General features: G+C 40.3%; 1 pseudogene; it reads right to left on the bottom strand.

Moving 5' to 3' along the window:
- Positions 1–764: 764 nt before the first annotated feature.
- Positions 765–6,302, bottom strand: LOC117099220 (annotated as a pseudogene).
- Positions 6,303–20,936: the final 14,634 nt, after the last annotated feature.

Below are 20,936 nucleotides of genomic sequence, written 5' to 3'. Positions count from 1 at the left end.
AAATGACTGGGGCAGGAAAGATTATATCCTGTTGGCCGGGCGCGGTGGCTCAAGCCTGTAATCCCAGCACTTTGGGAGGCCGAGACGGGCGGATCACGAGGTCAGGAGATCGAGACCATCCTGGCTAACATGGTGAAACCCCGTCTCTACTAAAAATACAAAAAACTAGCCGGGCGAGGTGGCGGGCGCCTGTAGTCCCAGCTGCTTGGGAGGCTGAGGCAGGAGAATGGCGTGAACCCGGGAGGCGGAGCTTGCAGTGAGCCGAGATTGCGCCACTGCACTCCAGCCTGGGCAACAGAGCGAGACTCTGCCTCAAAAAAAAAAAAAAAAAAGATTATATCCTGTTATGGAGGGAGGGAGGGAGGGAGGAAGGAAGGAAGGAAGGAAGGAAGGAAGGAAGGAAGGAAGAAAGGGAAAGGGAAGGGAAAGGAAAGGGAAGGAGAAGGAGGGAGGAAGAGAGGGAGAAAGGAAAGGAGGAGGGAAAGAAGAAAGGGAGGGAGGAGGGGAGGAAGAAGGAGGGAGGAAGAAAATTTACATTTTAGGTATCTTAGTCTGGAGCTTGCTCATCTTTATTTTGTAGTTGTGGGCTTCAGTTCACAGACTAAACAAGGTGATTACACATATATACTTTATAGACTGCCATCTTCAGTGCTGAAATCTTTATTTTATTTTCTAAGATGAAACATACCCTGGCCTCTTTTTATGTGATACTAAAATCCCCAGAACCACCAAAACAGACTAGAAAATCCCTTCATTTGAACAGCTCATGGGTCTTGACTTGCAGGATTCTGAAGAGAAGGACTATTTATGGATGCCCAAGCACGCAGGCACACCTAAGGAACAATTGCATGGAAACTCATGTGAAGTTAAATTGGCAATCAGCTCTAGCGTTTCTTATGGCAGAGTTGCCTATTGGGTAAATAGTATGCATTTTATAAAAACATTCATAAATGTAAATTCACACAAGAGACTGAAATGGCTGCTTAGGGTTAAATGAAATACATATTAACAATACTTATGAATAGTAAATAGCATCATGCACTTTTAAAATGTGCTCAACGTGTATTTACATAATAGCCTGTAAGAGTTCCACTGTCAAGTAAATAATACTGTAGTTGCCCTTAAAAGTCTTTAATTACCTACAGTATTTGCAAAGTATGTTGTAATGGATTTCTGGTTTGTGTTAGCACTCCACTCTCTTCTCAAATTTGTTCCTTTTCTTCCCTGATTTCAAATACATATATATATATTTATGAAAATAATTTTAAATTGGCATTGAAATAAACCACCCATCTAGATAGAATGGACTTGAATGGTTTCACTTCTGTGAAAAGGAAACTTTTAAAGTGAGATGGCAATATCATGCTGACATCGTACCCATGAAGAGCATCTTATACATGAAAACAAGTAAACAAAGAAGAGAGCCCCTGCAAGGTGGGGTGACGGGGCTGTTGATTGTGGGAAGATTATGCTTTGGCGAACTGCAGCCAATGTTTCAACCCTCTCCTGGGCAGTTCCTATTCTTCCACTGTATCACAGGGATTGGACCCCCACAAACTATGGCCCTAATCTCTCTTACCAACTAGTTTCTGGCTCTTTTAGGGCATGGAGAGTACTGGCTGGAGGCTGGAAGGCAGGGAGAAGGTGTAAGTCTGATTTCTTCCCTTTTCTCTCTGCTCAGGGATACATTCACCAGTGGCTATGGCACCCTACACCTCTGTCTCACCTTCTAGCCCACCCCACAGTTCTCCATGGTTCCAGAAGCTATCTGTGGTCCAGGCATCTGGGCTCCAGTCACACAACTTCCTCCCTCTGATTGATGCAGGATTTTTCTCAGTCCTTTCAGTGGTCTTGAGAATGGGGTGCCCTATTTAGTCGACCCTTGATGCTCAACCCCTTGTGGGAGAGAGCATGTGAGTGAGCAAGTGTGGGATCTGGCTGGCCACTTAGGGTGCCGGCAGGAGCAGGCTCCATGCAAGCCCCACGGTGGTGCCCAGGTGGGGATGCCTGTGACCTCTGAAGCCCCAGAGGCATGCTATGGTGCTCTCTTAGCTCCGCCATCCAGGGACAGCAGTGTATTACCAGCTCAGTGGGCCCCTTGCCTCATAGCGTGGGGCAGCTCCCCTCTGTTGGCAAGGGCAAAGGACCAGTGTGACAGCCCTTTTTGGGTACCTGCACTCGGTGGGCCTCAAGCTCTTGTCCAGGATCCGAGAAGAATGAGGTTGCCCAGACACTTGAAGGATGGTGAAGGTGGAGAATTTTATTAAGTGATGGAAAAAGGCTCTTTGTGGAGTGGGAAGCTGGAGAGGGGATGGGATGGGCAGGTAATCTTCCTTTGCAGTCTGGCTGTCTCTGGCCAGCTCTTTCCTATAGTCAAGCCATTCTCCAAAGTTAAGCCATCTTTCCTCTGAAGTCCAGCTGTCCCTCTGAAGACAAGTCACCTCTCTCCAGTCAAGCTGCTTCTCTCCCTCTACCAACTGAGTCTCCAGTCTTTACAGGCAAAGATGGGGGGCAGGGAAGGCCTTGGGTAGTTCTGGAAAAAGCAACTTTCAGTTGATAAAAAGACATTATTCTTGTAAATCCATTACAACATACTTTGCAACTACTGTAGGTAATTAAATACTTTTAAAGGCAACTACAGTATTATTGACTTGACAATGGAAGTCTTACGGGCTATTATGTAAATACACGTTGAGCACATTTTAAAAGTGCATGCTTTTTACTATTCATAAGTGTTGAAAGAACCAATCAGGACAGAGTAGGCAAACAAGGATAGAAGTTCTTACTTTGAACTGCAGGTTTTAGGCTTTTCAGCTGGAAGGTGGGGTTTTGTCAGGGACCTGCCCCTGTCTGCCTAGAATTTCTCTGCCTCCTGCCTCTATCATAGTCCTCAAGGTCACAGCTTCCTTCAGTTGCTAATGTCAGTGCTACCTCATTTTTTCTCAATTGATCTTCAGCTCTTGTAATCTAGTAACCGATTACCCATATTAAATTATTCCTATTGAATTCCCTGATGTGGTGAGCTTTGTTTCTTAGATGTTCTCTGACTGATAAAACTGTCAAGTGAATGTTCTTTTTTCTGAAGAAGTTGTCCACGGGCTAAACTAGGCACAGTCAGAGATTAAGTGCCTTCTTTCCTGTGCCCTGCAAAATGTCTCCTGTGACTTTGGATTACATCTGTTAGAACTCACCTGATATTAACACCTTTTTAAGAGGAAGTAGGCAACTTTAGACATAACGTTTGGATGGAAGAGAGGTAAATCTAGATATTCAGAGCCAACTACTTAAAAAGACATCAGTGCTCCAGAAATCGTATTAATGCAAATAGTGACTGTTTTGTTTGGTCAATTTTGATCATCCCTTACTTACAGCTCTGGCGTCCCCAGCTTCCAGGGGTTCCTGACTGTAAGAATCACTTCTTATTTCTTTGCCATTGCACCTCTCCTGGGCCATGCAGTTGTAATCTAGAAAGAACTTCAGGGCACAGCAAGTTATGAAAATCAGTGAAAAGGTGGAGGACATTTTGATAAAATCAAAAGTGTGTGCCTTAACTAGAAATATTTCATTTTTGTTTTTAAACTAATGACTGTGTATGAGCCATATAAAACCCAACTGCTGCTTCTTCCATATTCCCGACCTTCCTCTGCCACACTTTTCACTACCATGATCTGCCACATTCTTGCCTTGGATTTGTTGATGAAAAGAGTCAAATTTTGTAAAATATTTGACGACATTTATTCTGAGCCTATTATGAGTGGCCATGGCCCATGGCGCACCCCTCAGAAGATCCTGAGAACATGTGCCCAAGCTGGTTGGGGTGAAGTTTGGTTTTCTACATTTTAGAGAGACACGAGACTTTAATCAAATACATTTAAGAAATACATTGGTTGGGTCCAAAAAGCAGGGACAGCTCAATGTGGGATGTTGGGGGTGCTTCTGGTTATAGGCAGATTTAAAAACTAACTGGTTGACAATTGGTTCAATTTATCTAAAGACCTAAGGTCAATAGAAAGAAAATGTCTGGGTTAAGATGAGGGATTATGGAGACCAAAGTTCTTATTGTGCAGATGAAGGTTTCAGGTAGCAAACTTTGGAGAGCACAGATCGTAAATGCTTTTTGTCACACTTGAGGTGTGTGTTGGTGTTAATGACGGGGAGGTATAATGAGGCATGCCAAACCCCCACTTCCTGTCATGGCCTAAACCAGTCTTTCAGCTTAAATTTTAAGAATGCACTGGCTGAGAAGGAAGTTTATTCAAATGGTTAGAGTGTCTTAGAATTTTATTTTGGTTTGCAGATTTTACGGTTTCATGGATTGTACCTCACATCCTGGTCACACCCTTAAGTTCTGTGCTCATTCTCAACCTCACTTGTTCTTCATCAATTCCTGTCCTTCCTACTGTGTAGTGAGAAACAGACGGCATTTGAGAATCAATTATTAGAAATCCATTATTTTGAAAGTTTTCACAGTTAAATTTTTCAACCTTATTTTATTAAAATATTAAAACATATTCAACTACTTCATATTTTATTTAATGTATACATCGAATTTCACCACTGCTAAGTAGGGAGAAAAGGGGGGAGAAGAGTTAGGCACTGTTTGAAATATTTTAATTCATTCCATCTTATGCTACCCTTACCCCATAATCTTCCTTTGTATGTAATTGACTCTAACAACAGTGCCTTCAGGAGATGAAGGTTATATCCAGGATAGGCAGGGGATGAGGACAGCTAGGGAAAGTCACTAAAAACAACTATCCCAGGTCATGGTACTTCCTGGAGCTGAATTATCCTAGCTAAAGGTACACTGGCCCCCAGACTGCTGGAGCTGGGATGGCTGGGAAATCACTGAATCCATTGTCTTCCATTCTTCCATATTTATTAAGGATCTGCTCTTCACTAGGCACTACCCTGAATACTGGGAACAGACTGGTAAAAAATATAAACAAGGCTTTTTTTTTCCTCTGAAATTTTTACTGGCCTGATGCTCCCCAAAGGGTACCCTGCTTCTGCTGGCAAAATGCCTCAGAACTTTGGTATCGCTGGTCTCAGATACCACTTTGCCATCCACTATCTGGCGGGTTGTGTCTTTTGGATGGTTTACATGGAGTTGCTGTGGTCCAGGGCATCACCAAGATGTCCTCGCCATCTTCCAGCAGGCAGCAGTAGGTGGTGATCTCAGCCTCCAGCTTGACTTTAATGTTCAGCAGGGCCTCATACTCCTGGGCCTGGTGCTGTCCCTCTGCCCAGGTCTGTGCCAGCTCTGACTCTAGGTGCAGAAGGATCCCGTTGAGCTGCTCCATCTGCAGAGTGTAGCAGGCCTCCACCTTCCTCAGACTGCTGCAAGCTAGCCTTCAGGTTCCTCATCAAGTCCAGGTTGATCTCCAAAGACTGGACTGTACCTCTCAGCTCAGTGAGTATCATCTCAGCAGCTCCAACTCTAGCAGACTGCATGGTGACCACTGTGGTGCTCTCCTCAGTCTGCTGAGACCAGTACTTGTCCAGCTTCTCTCAGTTCTTCCAAGCCAGCTCGTCATATTGGGCCTGGATGTCTGCCATGGTCTTGGCGAGGTCCTGAGATTTGGGGGCATCTACCTCCACTGTCAACCCAGAGCTGGCAATCTGAGCTTGTAGGCCTTTTACTTCCTCTTCATGGTTCTTCTTCATGAAGAGCAGCTCCTCCTTGAGAGCCTCAATCTGTGTCTCCAGCTGCAGCCAAGTGACATTGGGGTCACTGATGACCTTGTGGAGCTCATGGATGTCGTTCTCCACAGACTGGCGCATGGCCAGTTCTGTCTCATACTTGACTCTAAAGTCATCAGCAGCAAGACAGACATTATCTAACTGCAGAACGATGCGAGCATTGTCCACAGTATTTGCGAAGATCTGAGCCCTCAGGTCCTCGATGGTCTTGAAGTAATGGCTCTAGTCTGTGACCTAGGGTCCCTTCTTCTCCAGGGGCTCCCAGATTTTGCTCTCCAGCTTCTTGTTCTTGGTCTCCAGGCTCCTCACTCTGTCCAGGTACGGGGCCAGGCGTTCGTTCAGGCTTTTCATGGTCTCCTTCTCATTCTGGATGCCTCTCATTCCTGTCAGACCCCCGGCCATCCCCATGCCCAGTCCGCTGGACCCCATGCCACCCAGGAAGCTGATGAAGCAGGATACGGAGATCCGGGAACCAGAACCCCTGGCACCTGCATAGATGCTGGCCACGCTGCTGACAGGCCGGGTGCCGTAGCTGGACACCTGGACAGAGCCCAGGGACGGTAGTTGGTGGAGAAGTTGGAGCAAGTGGTGAAGCTCATACTGTCTGGGGAGGAGAGCAAGAGGACAGGACTCAGGCTTTGCCGATGACCCACAAGTCTCTTTTGCTCGTGGAAACTCTGATTCTATGATGGTGAGGAAGGGTTGTTGATAAACATTGAACATGTAAACAATGACATAAAAATATGATTTTGGAAAGTGATAAATACTATGACGTTAATAAAATGAGAAGCTGAAAGAAAAAAAATGAAGGGCAAGGGGCAATCTTTGATTGGGTGATGAGATAGAACCTCTGAGAAAGGATATTTGAATGATGGGAAGCCAGTCATACAATCCTCTAGGGGAGAAGAATTCTGTGTGGTAGGAAGAGAAAGCACTGAGGCCCTGACTACAGGCAAATTTGGTAGATTTGCAGAACATAAAGAAAGCCAGTATGACTGGGGTCACAGGGAGAGGGAGATAGGAAACGATTCTAAAGTTAGAGTAGACCACCAGGTGATAAATTACGTGGTGGTTATTTAGAATAGGCCAGCTTTTTGGATTTTATTCAGGTTCGTATAGATAAGAAAACTGAGGCTTGGTGAGATGAAATGACTTGCTGGATTTTACATAGTTTGGTAGCTGTAGAGATGAAAGCCGAGTCAGGGATTCTTTGGTGTTCACTACCTTTATTATTCCTGCAGTACTCATATTGATATATTTACCTGCTTAAAAATAACAGTCACTTCAGCAAGCATCTCTTGACCCATTTTTTTTTTTTTTAAGTTTCTGAGCTGTAGAGGTTTTTTAGTATCAATTGATCTGATCTTGTACTATTTGACAGAGCAAAGTCTTGGCAGTCCTTAGGCACAGAAGCACTCTTGGAAAAGCGCAGGTGCTGTTGGGAGCACAGAGGGCATGTAAATCAGTAAGTGGCATTAAGGTATCATTCATCAACTGGAGTCTGTTCCGAGTACGAAGTGGCGCTGCCCTCAGAAGATACCAGCCTATGCTGGAGCTGTAAATCTAAGGCCATGCTCTCTTATAATTATCAAAGATCCCCTGGCAATTTTTCCAAGAGATGAGGCGTTAAGTCCAATGTCCTGGCCCAAATCCAACCCAGGAAATTACTTTTTGCCTACCTAAATTGCACTTAGACTTCAATTTGAAATTAATTCTTCAGTTCTTCCTTGAAAACTATTTCTGGTATAGTGCTGCTGCAGTAACAGGTCCCATTGTGTGTGAGAATTTCTTCCTCCTCCTAGCCTTCTCCTCAGCCTCTTTCCCTAACCTAATCCCCAAGATGCATGCATTTCACTAGCTCGGAATGATAGGTTGGATACCTATCATTGTTGATTGCAATGATTGAATACATCTACCACTCTCTCTGTGCAACAAAGTGATGCAAATACCCATAATACTGTGTATTCTTGGAAATAAGTTAAACTTCCTTCTATCAGCGGAACTCTCAGCCACAACGTCACCTGCCTTGAGACCATTAGAGTTAAATCATTATGCTTTTTATTTCTGTTTACATCAGTTATCGTAAGAAGCCGGGATGCCCCAGTCATGCCTTTTCTCCTGGATGTATATTCCCAGTCTCTATCTCTCTCGTACACACACACACACACACACACACACCCCACACCTACACAGAGTTCAGGGCTCTTTGTCTCTTTTTTCTGCATTGTCAAGTTTTTTTTCTTCTTCAAAATACTTCTTGCCATTTAACACATTACACACTTTAATCATTTATTCCCCCAGTGGAGAATATAAGAACTATAATGAAAATTGTTTTTGCCTCTTTTGCTTATTGGCCATAACTACACAGTAATTGCAGGTCCTGTCATTACTTTTATGCACCAACCTAATAAGTACTAAAGCAGCACCTGTTGGCCTAGCTTGGTGGCTTATGCCTGTAATCCTAGCCCTTTGGGAGGCCAAGGAGGGAGATCACTTGAGCCCAGGAGTTTGTGAGCAGCCTGTCCAACATGGTGAAACCCTGTTTGTACTGAAAATACAAAAATTAGCCCGGCATTGTGGCACACATCTGTAATCCCTGCTACTCCGGAGGCTGCAGCACAAGAATTGCTTGAATCTGGGAGGCGCAGGCTGCAGTGAGTAGAGATTGTGCCACTGCACTTCAGCGTGGGTGACAGAATGAGACTCTGTCTCAAAAATAAATAAATAAATAAATACATACATACATACATACATACATACATACATACAAACAAAACTATTAAATAACCCAAGCCTGGTGATTTGGGTGAGAGCTAGGACATGCAATTGGCTGCACAGAGTATTATTTGTTTGTCTATTCATTGATTATTCATTCGTTCACTTGAACATTTACTAGCGCCTGTTATATCAGAAAAGTGCAACATTAAGAAGATCAATATACATATCTTCCAGTCCTTAATCTAGATAAGAAAAAAAAATATGTACAGAGCTAACTAAAGAACTAACTATAAACTGGTGAGATAAAAGCAATCTCCTGAGATAGGTTTGGGGATGGTAAAGGCTGTAGAATTATGACTCCATACTATTCAAGGATAGCTCTATTTGATATATTTTTCTTAGAATTTAACAATGGGAGCAAATCTTATAAAGAAATGTAAGATTTTTCTTTTTATCAGAGAAGAGCAATCTCTATCATGTTTTCTTTTTCGCTTTAGAGGGTAATCAATGAAAATCTAAATGTAATAATTCATTGCAGTTAAAATTGTGTCTAGCAGATGTGTCTGATGTCCCCTACTTTATATGATTTCTGATTTGTTTTTCTATCTGTCTTTTAATTGTCCTGTTGTAAGTGTATTTGTTGTTGTTTAACTCTTCTTAAATTATTTATGGTATCAGTAGGGTATAGATAATAAATATACCTTAATAGATACAGGTACTGGAGATGAAATAAGTTACTCTGCTGACCTGTGCTGAAAGTGTTAAATGTATAAAGATCAAAGGTGCTATGCCCACAATCTAAGCCCCACGCCACTGTCTAATAACTAAGGTGCCTGCACATTCACACCAATCTTTTGCATATGCACATCTACAGATTTGTGATGAATTTATATGCCACTATTCTACCTAGAGACAGCTCTTAGTGTTTATTTTAAACAATTTTATGCACAAGCAAATGCTACCGGTTGTGGAGAAAGAGGAGCTATAATATAATTTACTTCACATGACAACCCAGGAATGGCCTTGTGTCATAACTTCTGCAAACGACCTTATTGTTTCTAACTCACTGTGGTGGGCCTTTGTTATATTAGCATCATCTATGCCAACATTTAACTTTCTTAATTTTAATTTATTTTCCTTTTTAAAATTTACATTAATTTTGCTGCGTTTTATATGTTCCGGTAAGCCAACTTAAACACATTCTAAAACAAGAAGGGAAATAAACATATGAATCAATAATCAAGTAAATAAAGCTTTATAAAATAATAGTTCCTAAAACCATGCCTACGTACTGAAATACATAGTAAGAAAGAACAAAACTTCCAAGTTCAAACTCTAGACCTACTGAATCTGGAAAGTCTGTGATCAGGACTGGAAATCTGTATTTCCAGATATAAAATATGTATGATATATACGATGTATATGCTCCCTGGGTGATTTGAATCCCAGCAAGAATCATCACTCTAATCTATGGGTGTGAGAAATACCGCTTTGTTTCACAATAAATTCATCCTTATTCTACTTTTACTCAGATGGGTATCAACCAACCCAGAACCAATCCATGGGTGTAACCATCATAATTGTGCATGTTTCCACAAGTCCAAGTTGTTCAGGCTTAAATAACATCATAACCCTTGTCAGCTTGCATTGGCTAATACTTTAACACAATGCTTAACAATAATTCTTGGCTGTGGGAAAATGTCCACGGCATTTTCCCATTAGAACTATTTTTATTTCCCGTTTAGAACTAGTTTTATTTCTCTGTTTATCTAAATCTACCTAGATATGAATATAATTAGAGGTAGAGATATATTAATTGTATTGAGATGCTATTCATAAATTTCTATTTTCATCGAGCATTTTTTCCATCAGGGATTTTGGTTAAATTTTGTTGAACTTTCTGCCAGCATCTAGAAAGATTATCATATGATTTCTTTTCAGCCATAACTATGGTAAATATAAGAATTTTTTATCTGAACTGTTCCTACATTTCTAGAAAAATCCACTTGTTCACAGTGCATTATTTTTCAATGTTTTTGGATTCTATTTGACAATATTTTATTTTACATTTTTGCATTGATACATCTAAGATTGGTCTACAGATTTGAAAGTGTGTGTGTGTGTGTGTGTGTGTGTGCGCATGCCAACTTTATCTTTTCTAAACCCAGCATCTAATTTAAGGGGAAAGCACTAGAAACATTTTCCTAAAGTCAAGAAAAAGGCAAGAATACCAACTACCTTTACTTCTGTGTGAAATATTAGAGGTGTGAGAATTGGAAAAGAAATAAAACTATCTCTGTTTGTACATGATATGACAGTATATCTGGAAAATCCTTGAGAATAAATAACACAATTCATATAACCCATAAACAAATCAATAAATAGTATACTGTAAAATCATCAAGAAATCCATAGCCTTGGTATCTACAAACTATAATCATAGAGAAGATACAATGAAAGAAAAATCCTATAGCATATTAGTGACAAAATTGGTAGAAACAAAATTAACATAAAATAGACACAAGCTATAAGAGATGAACTTCAAAATATCTTTGAAAGACACAAAACTATCTTAGAAAAAAATAGAGATCTTATCTTTGTGGGCAGTGCCATGAGTCAATATATAAATTTAATCCAAGTCCAGGTATTTGTTTTGTTTTGTTTTGTTTGGGGGCCAGACAAATTGATTATAAAGCTCACATAGAAGATAAACGTGAAAATTTTGTTAGAAAAATCTTGAAAAAGGATGAGAGAGCAATGAGGGAAGCCAGTCATATCAGATATTAAGTGATACTCTAAAGCCCCTCATAATTAAAACAGTGTGGTATTGGTGCTTAAACAAACATAATAATGAACATAAAAGAAGGTATATAGACCCATTCTAGTTAGCGTTAATGAAAGTGTCATCAGAAATTATTGAAAAAAGAAGAAAAATGAATTTATACCTCACACTATACACCAGAATGAACTACTAATCCCTCAGGGATCTACATGTAGAAAACAAAACCATAAAAGTACTACAAGAAAACATTAATTTATTCCTTTATAATCTAGATGTGTGGAAAGCCTTTCTAGCTATACCAAAACAAATAAATAAACAAAAAACAGACAAGAGAAAACATTGCTTAACTCAATTAAATATTAAATTTAAATTAATGACATGGGAAAGAACACAATAAGCAAAATAAAACGATAAGAGAAGTGTTAGGGGACAGCTTCCCTGCCCTGTTGTCTGCTGGCCTCTGGAACCCTGGATGGAGAAAACACAATTTTGTCAGTGACAGATGACATACCACGACAATTGTTAAGCATTTTGAGGATCACACTTGGGGATAGAGGTTACTTCTTGGAATATGTAGAAAGAAAGATGTGACAGAGAGAACATGCCCTAGTGGACTTCCAAAGAACTAGAAATGTTTTATTTCTAAACTTGTATAATAGTTACCCAGGTGTTTGGTTTCTTGTGTTTGTATAAAGTGTACACATACATTTCACATTGTCTTCTGTGGCTAGGTTATAGTTCACAATAATAAACACCATTAAGAAACTATCTTCACATTCTCTACTTCTTGTTAATGAATTACGCTTCCTCTTTTTATTATTTACTGACAGATACATTCAACCAAGTATCAAATGTTTAATAAAAAAATCCTATTATTAAGCTGTATATACATAATAAACCCAATTCTTAAAAATATTCTTGTCTAGAAATAACTGAAAGGAAATACTTCATAATATTTTTCACATCTCCTGTAATGAATATGTATGTCTTTTATAATTGTGAAAAATGATATGTATCTAAAAGTACTAATAAAAGTAACTGTAGTAAGAACTGTAGAGAAAACTGGTTTTAAGAGATTGGAATTTGCTTTCAAAAAGATAACAAGGAATGTTCCCATCTCACATTGATTCTGTGCTCCCATAGTTGAAAGAGAGATATCACTCAGGAAGAGAACAAGAAAAATACATATTTTAAAGTAACTCACTGTAAAGAGTTTTTCTCATACATATTGTTGATTTCATCAACACCAGAGTTCTCTTAGATCGGCAGAGCAGAAAATGTACTGATAGGTGATTCGATAAAACTCGTATTTATCGGACCCCTGTTGAGTTCCAGACACATTCCCAGGCTTTGATATTATCTCATTATTCCTCTCAGCAATCCTGGGAAGTAGGTGGCATTTTCCTATTTTATGCATGAAGAAATCGAGGATTAAAGAGGTTAAGAATTGTGCCTTAGGTCACACAGCTGCTAAACAGCAGAGCCAGAATTTGAATCTCAATCTGACGCCAAATGCCACGCTCCTTTCTTAAAGCTCCTTGTTGCGCTACAACCAGAACGAACGGGAGCCTTTGGATTCTCAATCTTGTATTTTCTCTGCATTGTGCTGACTCCCTGCAGAGCTAAGATAATGCTCTTAGAAGCATCTTTAATGGTTGTTTTGACACCTTGTTTAACAGAATTTTCTTCAGACTAAACATTCTTGGCAAGGCAGTGGTTCACCCAAGTGCTTTGTTAATTTTAAAGTACAATAAAAAATGGAAGCCCTTATTATGGGGAGGTGGTGCAGTGCAATGGAAGGAACACTTGGCCCAGAGTCCGAAGTTCCGCTTCAGAATCCCTCCTTCTGCCAGCTCACTTGGAATGGCATAGGGTGAATTAACAGCTGAGCTTGTCTGACTGGCCTGCCCACTAGCCATCTTCATATGTCTCTCCCTTCTTCTCTCCCTTACAGGGTGATGAGTGTAATTGGTGTAATAAATAGCTTTGACTGCATAAGAAACAGATTTATTTTTTTCTTTCGTCATGGCCTCCTGGTTTGCTCTTTTGAACTTCCTTTTCGTAGCCCTTGATAACACTTGGCATAGGTTCTATAAAGAACCGATAGTTTTTGGTATAAGAACAGTCTCATCTTGGAATTTTTAATACTGAAATGGGAAAAAGCTTTGATCCAGTCTCAAAATTTTCAGTTTTTATCTAGTTCAGGGCTTCTCTCTTTGATACCATTTGGCTGCCCAACTTCTCCCTCTCCTTTCTGCCCACCCCTCTGAAAGCAGGGATTAGAGAAGAGAACTCAAGAGAAAAGCCAATGTCTCTTCACTCGCTGGGCACCATCTTTGGGACAGCATCCTTCTCCTGTAGGCAGCTGTCTGGGTTCTTCAGAATGGTCACTCCCTTCACACGTCCCTCTTGTGAATATGTTTTACAGCTCATCTCCTCAGATGCCCTCTTCAGCTTCACATCGCTGAGAAACTCCCTATACTCAATTCTTACAGTTGGAGTCCTCCTGAGGGGGGCATCACCAAGATGGCTCCAGGTGAGCTCTTTGCTAGAGGTCCCTTGAGCTCATGGGAAACTCTCAGGTCGTGTCTCATAAGAAGGTGATGGTGGAGTCTACTCCTCTTCTTCGCTCTCATTTCACCCTTCATCTTGTCTCCAATTATTTTTTTTCCTCTCTCTCTTTGTCTCACATAGGACAGAGAAAGCCCAGCAAGTCCACTGTAGAAGCAGATGCTCATCAAAAAATGAGACACTAACATTACCTTCTTGCCAACTCCCATCTCTACAGGCAGTTGTCCTGCAGACGTCTCCCTGGCTTACTTAGAGAGGTGGACCCTCCTCCACCTGGGAGTACTTGTGCCCTAGTTTCCTCACTCTGTTCCCCCCAAATTCTCGGTATGTGTCTCTGACAGAGACTTGGAGGGAATGGGCAGTAATGGACGCAGGACCAGATTTGCTGCTTTAATGAATACTGCAAGGATATATTTCAGATTTTTAGTGGTTCTCTTTAGAATGAGAAGGTACTTGGCATGTACTATTCTCAATTTAGAGATTTTTGCCTCAGTTCTCAGGCAATGAAAGAGCCTCATTTACAATTGTGTGACAATTAGAATCAATAGATTTTATGAAATAGAGTAAAAATACCAGAAAGCCTTTCTATTGCTGGTCACCCAAATGTGATTTTTTTTCAATAAACATTTATACATTTGGTATTGCAATATGCATTGAAAATACAATGATGAATATAGCTGTATGCCCACTCTCAAGAATCCTCTGTGAACTATTTCAGGAAACCAATAAAAACATTAAGTTGATTGGGATGACTCTAGAAATCTACCTAGTTTATATAATAGTAGAGAGGAAGTACATGTTTAGTGGTATTATCAAGGGAAAGTATTTTGAGAAATAGTAGTGCTATGAATATTATTACTGCTTCAAAGAATAATGGTAATGGAAATAATGATACTAACATATAGTTATTGAATAATGATCATGTACCAAGAGTGCATGCTTTACATGTAGTATCTTACATAGTCATCACAATAATCCTGTGAGGTAGAGACTATTATTGTCCTCACTTGACAAATTAGAAAAATAAGGCTTAGTAAAGGGTGAATGTTTTCTCAACGTGACAAATCTGTTTTCCTACTATCCTTACACTTCTAACCAGTAGGCAATACTGCCTCCTTGGAACCATGGTTTGCAGGCATATTGTGAGGTAGAATAAATGCTTTCTGATAGCCGTAGCATTAAAATAAGTAGTACTTAAAAGAAGAGGCTTAATAAAAGATGTTATTCTTCTGAATAGAAGAAGAATGGCTAGAACTGGGTACCATCCACCCCTACCGAATCGGCTGAAAGATGAGATTTAGAAGCTAGTCTTCATTTGAGTCTTCTTCTCTACAGGAAAGAAACATTTGGGTTCCAGACATTTGCCTTCCATTGTCTGCTTCCTGTTCATTCAAACCTGCTGACAGAGTGGCATATTTGGAAGCTGAGTTTCTGCTCTTCCTGAACTTTACAAAATGTAAGGTTGCCAGTTACTATAAGTTGAAAATAGCACCCGTATTTAGCCAAGAGTTTTCAGAGTTGGAAAGAGACTCTTGGAGTCTTTTTTTTTTAAGAGCAAATGAAAAAAGCTACGATTTTTAATAACGCCTAATAGTAAATAGAACAAAAGAAATAAGACAAGTATTTTAAAGCACACACACATGCAATGTTAAATTATATGAATGGTCTCTGTTTTCTTAGCTCACTGAAAATGATTTCCCAGAACCTTTGAGAAAGAACATAGGTACTAAATCTGATTTCCTTGAAATCCTTTTCACTTGAAATTTTATGAAGGTGCTTTATGCAGTACTGAATAAGTTGAGTCTTCTAAAAGAGTAGGTTCTGTAGCAGAAGGAATGTTGTCAGAGTTGCAAATGGTGGATGTTCAAGTATTATCACTGCCAAAAATTTAATGTAACGATTTAAACTAGCACAGACCCAAAGGCCAAACATCAGATGAAATTGGGCTGTGAATCCTGTCTTCTGGAAGAAATGCTTCCATAGATTCATAGAATGCTAAAGCTGCAAAGGAATTTAGAATTCCACTACTTTAATCTTTCACTTTACAGGTGAGGAAACTGAGTTACAGAGAAGCTAGTATAATTGCACAAAGACTGTTTGTGACAGAAGCATGAAAAGAACCAGGATCTCATAACTCCTAGTACATCATCAACTCAGAAGTCAGCTCTTTAGCCATTTCAATGGGTGATGATGTGGATGAAAATAATGTCATACTACAGTGATGACATAAACATATTTTGTTCTAGTAACTGTACAGCAATGTAAAGAGTCTTTAAAAATTCTTTGCAAGACTATATTGTGAAGGTGAAATAATATGTCTTTCTTTTAAAAATGTTTATTCCTGTATTTGGCTTACTTGCTAATAAATATTAGCCTAGTGAGCATTGTCAGTGTTTAGCTGATTTTTACATTTTAACCACACCCAGTGAGAAAAAGCCTATTGATCTTGAAATGACATAATGACGTTTGAAATGAGAATATCATTCAAGAGTTACAATTTGGCATGAAACTACAGAGGCTTTATCATGCAAGAGCTTATGCTTCCTACAGAGTAACAAGTGTACAGTTTATGGCTGGTGTGCCAACTCCATAATGACGTCAACACACTCCTTCCATCTTTGGTATTCATCATTCAAAAAGTGTGGCATGTGATCGTGACCTCACTTCCAGTCTCTTCTTTGCATTCCCAGCAGGTGGAAGAAGAGAACAATAAAGAACAATAGACAGAGTTGAGGTATTATTTTGGAAAAGCGAAGGTTACCCTGCAATCTCCTTTATATTTCTCCTTTTAACTCATTGGCCAGACTGTGTCTCATGAACAGCCCTGTCAACAAGGGAATCTGGGAAGTATAGGTTTTTGGCGGAGCATCTTACTGCCTTTTCCCCCCAGTATTATGATTTAGTTATTAAAAAGAACGAGAAGGCTGGGCGCGGTGGCTCGCGCCTGTAATCCCAGCACTTCGGGAGGCCGAGGCGGGCGGATCACGAGGTCAGGAGATTGAGACCATCCTGGCAAACACGGTGAAACCCCGTCTCTACTAAAAAATACAAAAAATTAGCTGGGCATGGTGGCGGGCGCCTGTAGTCCCAGCTACTCGGGAGGCTGAGGCAGGAGAATGGCGTGAACCCGGGAGGCGGAGCATGCAGTGAGCTGACATCCGGCCATTGCACTCCAGCCTGGGCGACAGAGCAAGACTCCGTCTCAAAAAAAAAAAAAAAAAAAAGAAGGAGAAAATGGATATGTGGCAGGCAACTGGCCGTAATTGCCACACAGAGAAGCAAATCTGGAAAAGACACTAATCCAAGGTTGAAGAGACCTGTGTAATATTAGTCCCGGACTCCCAGATTTCAGTTAACTGGCTTTGCATTATTGGACTCATCGCTGAACCCCTCTAAATACTTTTTCTCTCATTTTAAAGTGTGATAATCAGATTAAGAACAATTACAAGGTAACTTTAAGAGCTAAAAATGCAGATTTCTGTTATATCGAGCTGTGCAGTCCAATATATTACCCACTAGACAGACGCATGTGGTTATTAAAAGGTGGCAAGGCTGAGTGGAAATGTTCTGTAAACTTAAACACTTGATACTGAAGACTTAGTTTACAAAAATAATATAAACTATCTCATTACTAATTTTTTAAATCTATTACATGTTGAAATAGTATTTTTGATATATTGGTGAGATAAAATATATTATGAAAATTAATTTCACCTGTTTTTAATTTTTTTAAATTGTGACTCCTAGAGGATTAAAATTACATACGTAAGCCAGGTGTGCTGGCTTGTTCCTGCTACTTGGCAGGCTGAGGCAGGAGGATTACTTAAGGGCAAGAGTTCAAAACCAACTTGGACAACACAGCAAGACCCCCATCTCTAACTTTTTTTTTTTTTTGAGATGGAGTCTTGCTCTGTTGCCCAGGCTAGAGCGCAGTGGTGCGATCTTGGCTCACTGCAAGCTCCACCTCCTGGGTTCACGCCATTCTGCCTCAGTCTCCTGAGTAGCTGGGACTACAGGTGCCCGCCACCACACCCAGCTAATTTTTTGTATTTTTTAGTAGAGACGGGGTTTCACCGTGTTAGCCAGGATGGTCTCAATCTCCTGACCTCATGATCCACCCACCTTGGCCTCCCAAAGAGTTGGGATTACAGGTGTGAGCCACTGTGCCCAGCCTTTTTTTTTTTTTTTTTTTTTTTAATTAGCCAGATGTAGTGGTGTGGACCTGTAGTTCCAGATATTTGAGAAGGTGAGGTAAGAGGATTGCTTGACCTTGGGAGTTTGAGGCTGCTGTGAGCTATGATCACACCACTGCACGTTAGCCTGGGTAATATAGCAAGACCCTGTCCCTACAAAAGAAAATAAAAAATAAACTAGATGTGTGGCCTATGTTGTATTTCTCTTTTACAATATTGACACACAGAAGAGTGCATCTGGCTTTTTGAAGCACTTCTTCGATTTATATCATTCTACATATTCTTGCAAATGATCTTGGTAGTACTGAGTAATTAAGGCCAAGGTAAAACTACTTTTAAGAACTTCTGGGGAAAATGGTACCATGCATTCTGGCTTGCAAATCATTTTTTTTTTTTTTTTTTTTTTTTTTGAGACGGAGTCTCGCTCTGTCGCCCAGGCTGGAGTGCAGTGGCCGGATCTCAGCTCACTGCAAGCTCCGCCTCCCGGGTTTACGCCATTCTCTCGCCTCAGCCTCCCGAGTAGCTGGGACTACAGGCGCCCGCCATCTCGCCCGGCTAATTTTTGTATATTTTAGTAGAGACGGGGTTTCACCGTGTTAGCCAGGATGGTCTCGATCTCCTGACCTCGTGATCCGCCCGTCTCGGCCTCCCAAAGTGCTGGGATTACAGGCTTGAGCCACCGCGCCCGGCCGCAAATCATTTTTTAAGAAATTCACTGGAATAACCAATAAAAATGATTTTAAGAAAAAAATGACAATCAACCATGGAAAACATAACCATGTAGTAGAAAGAAAGAATTTCAGCTGGTTATAGTGAGAGCACATCCAGACTGAAGGTAAAGATCAAGTCAGAACCGCCATTTTCAAGGATGCTTGGCAGTATTACAGGATGGAAGGAAAGAATAGCCTGGCAAACAATACCAAAGTCTAAGATTTCAAGAGTAAGGTAAAGAGGGAACAAGGAGAAATATTAATATTAACTTTTATATAGGGAAACAGTGGGAGAATCAGCCTCTGGATATTCACACTGTCTGTGAATCTTGGTGCCTGTAGGAGATACCTCTCAATGGCCCATCTGCATCTTCATTCCTGAAGGCTTTCCCTTAACCAGGGAATGTCACTCTGCCCTTGCACCACAAGCCTCAAAGACCAGGGAGGAAAACCCCCAGGCGCTGGCCTCATCATTGAATGACAAAAGTTGGTGTTTAAATGTTTAATCCAGCTTCTTTGTCACTTGACTGATTGAGGGTGCATTTTAAACTGGATTCCGGACTTCTGGAGGAATTTGGTTCTAGTCACTCGTGGTGGAACTTTCTTGATAAGACGTCTGTGTTGAGTCTCTTCATTTCTCTTCCCACTTTCGCACCTCCCCACTAATCTACAGAAAGGAGAATAGCTGGTGCCTAGGGATGGGAGAAGGGGCAAGATAGGGAGTGATTGCTAAAGGGTACTAGGTTCCTTTTTGGGATTTTTGTTTTCTGGATTTTGTTTTTGTTTTTGTTTCTTGGAGGGGGAGTTTTTTAGAGACAGGATCTTACTCTGTTGCTGAGGCTGGAGTACAGTGGCACTATCATAGCTCATTGCAGCCTCAATCTCCTGGGCTCGAGTGATCCTTCCACCTCATCCTCCCAAGTGGCTGGGAGCACAGGTGCATGCCACTAAGCCCAGCTAATTTTTTTTTTTTTAATTTTTTGTAGAGATGGAGTCTTGCTATGTTGCCCAGACTGATCTTAAACTCCTGGCCTCCAGGCATGCTCCAGCCTTGTCCTCCCAAAGTGCTGGAGTTACAGGTGTGAGCCACCGTGCCTGGCCCCTTTGTGGGATGATAAAAATATTTTAGTTAAATAGTGGTGACAGTTGCACAATTCTGTAAATATGTTAAAAGTCATTGAAATGTATAGTCTGTGGATTATATCTCAATTAAGCTCTAGGGGGAGAATGCTGACCTGGTGGTTGTGCATGACTGGAGAAAGAATCGTGGTTGCAAAAGTGTTGGAAATATGAACAATTATGAATATTATAGTCACATAAAAGGAAATAAATATTATTAACTTTGACAAAGAGAAAATACTGAATGATGAAATAAGAAAGAAGGGAGAGAAAAATAAGACGTAGAGTGTATGTGCTAATTTCCCAATTTTTTAATTGCAGAACTAATCTTTAACCTGTCTAAAAACAAAATTAAAAAATTCATATGATTCCATCCTCACTGGTTTTGATAATTACTTTTCTTAATCTTACAGAGATGTTTTTGGGAACTCATATTTATAGTGATAAAAATATTTTTGAGAATTTAACCCACTTTGTTTTTTTTATTTATTTATTTATTTATTTTGAGATGAAGTCTCACCCTATCACCTAGGCTGAAGTGCAGGAGCACGATCTCGGTTCACTGCAACTTCCACCTCCTAGGTTCAAGCCATTCCCCTGCCTCAGCCTCCTGACTAGCTGGAATTATAGGCATGTACCACTATGCCTGGCTAATTTTGGTATTCTTAGCAGAGACAGGGTGTTGCCATGTTGGCCAGGTTGGTCTCAAACTCCTGACCTCAAGTGATTCACCTGCCTCAGCCTCCAAAAGTGCTGGGATTATAGGCGTGAGCCACTGCACTCAGCCTTAACACACTTTTAATTGGGTTTTTTTCTTCCATTATATTTTAGGAAAATTAAATTTAATAGAAATTATTTTTTTAAATACTACATATACAATAACCTTATATTTGCAAAACTCTGTATCTCCTCTTGTTCATCTTTCTCTACAATCATATGGCAAGTAATTACTGAATTATTATTTTGTGACATATTCACTACTATGTGCACTTATTTTTTGCAAAACTTGGTCTCTCCTCCTGTTCATCTTTCTCTAAAATTGTATGGGGACATATTGAGGATGATAGTCACTTAACATTAAACATGGTAATTACCAAGAGGTTGGATTATTGGTAAATTTCTTACGCTATGCTTTGTCAT

This window comes from Trachypithecus francoisi, unplaced genomic scaffold (genome assembly GCF_009764315.1).
Source record: "Trachypithecus francoisi isolate TF-2019V2 unplaced genomic scaffold, Tfra_2.0 Lachesis_group16, whole genome shotgun sequence".
Taxonomy (NCBI): domain Eukaryota; kingdom Metazoa; phylum Chordata; class Mammalia; order Primates; family Cercopithecidae; genus Trachypithecus; species Trachypithecus francoisi.
This window is presented reverse-complemented; position numbering and strand designations above follow the sequence as displayed.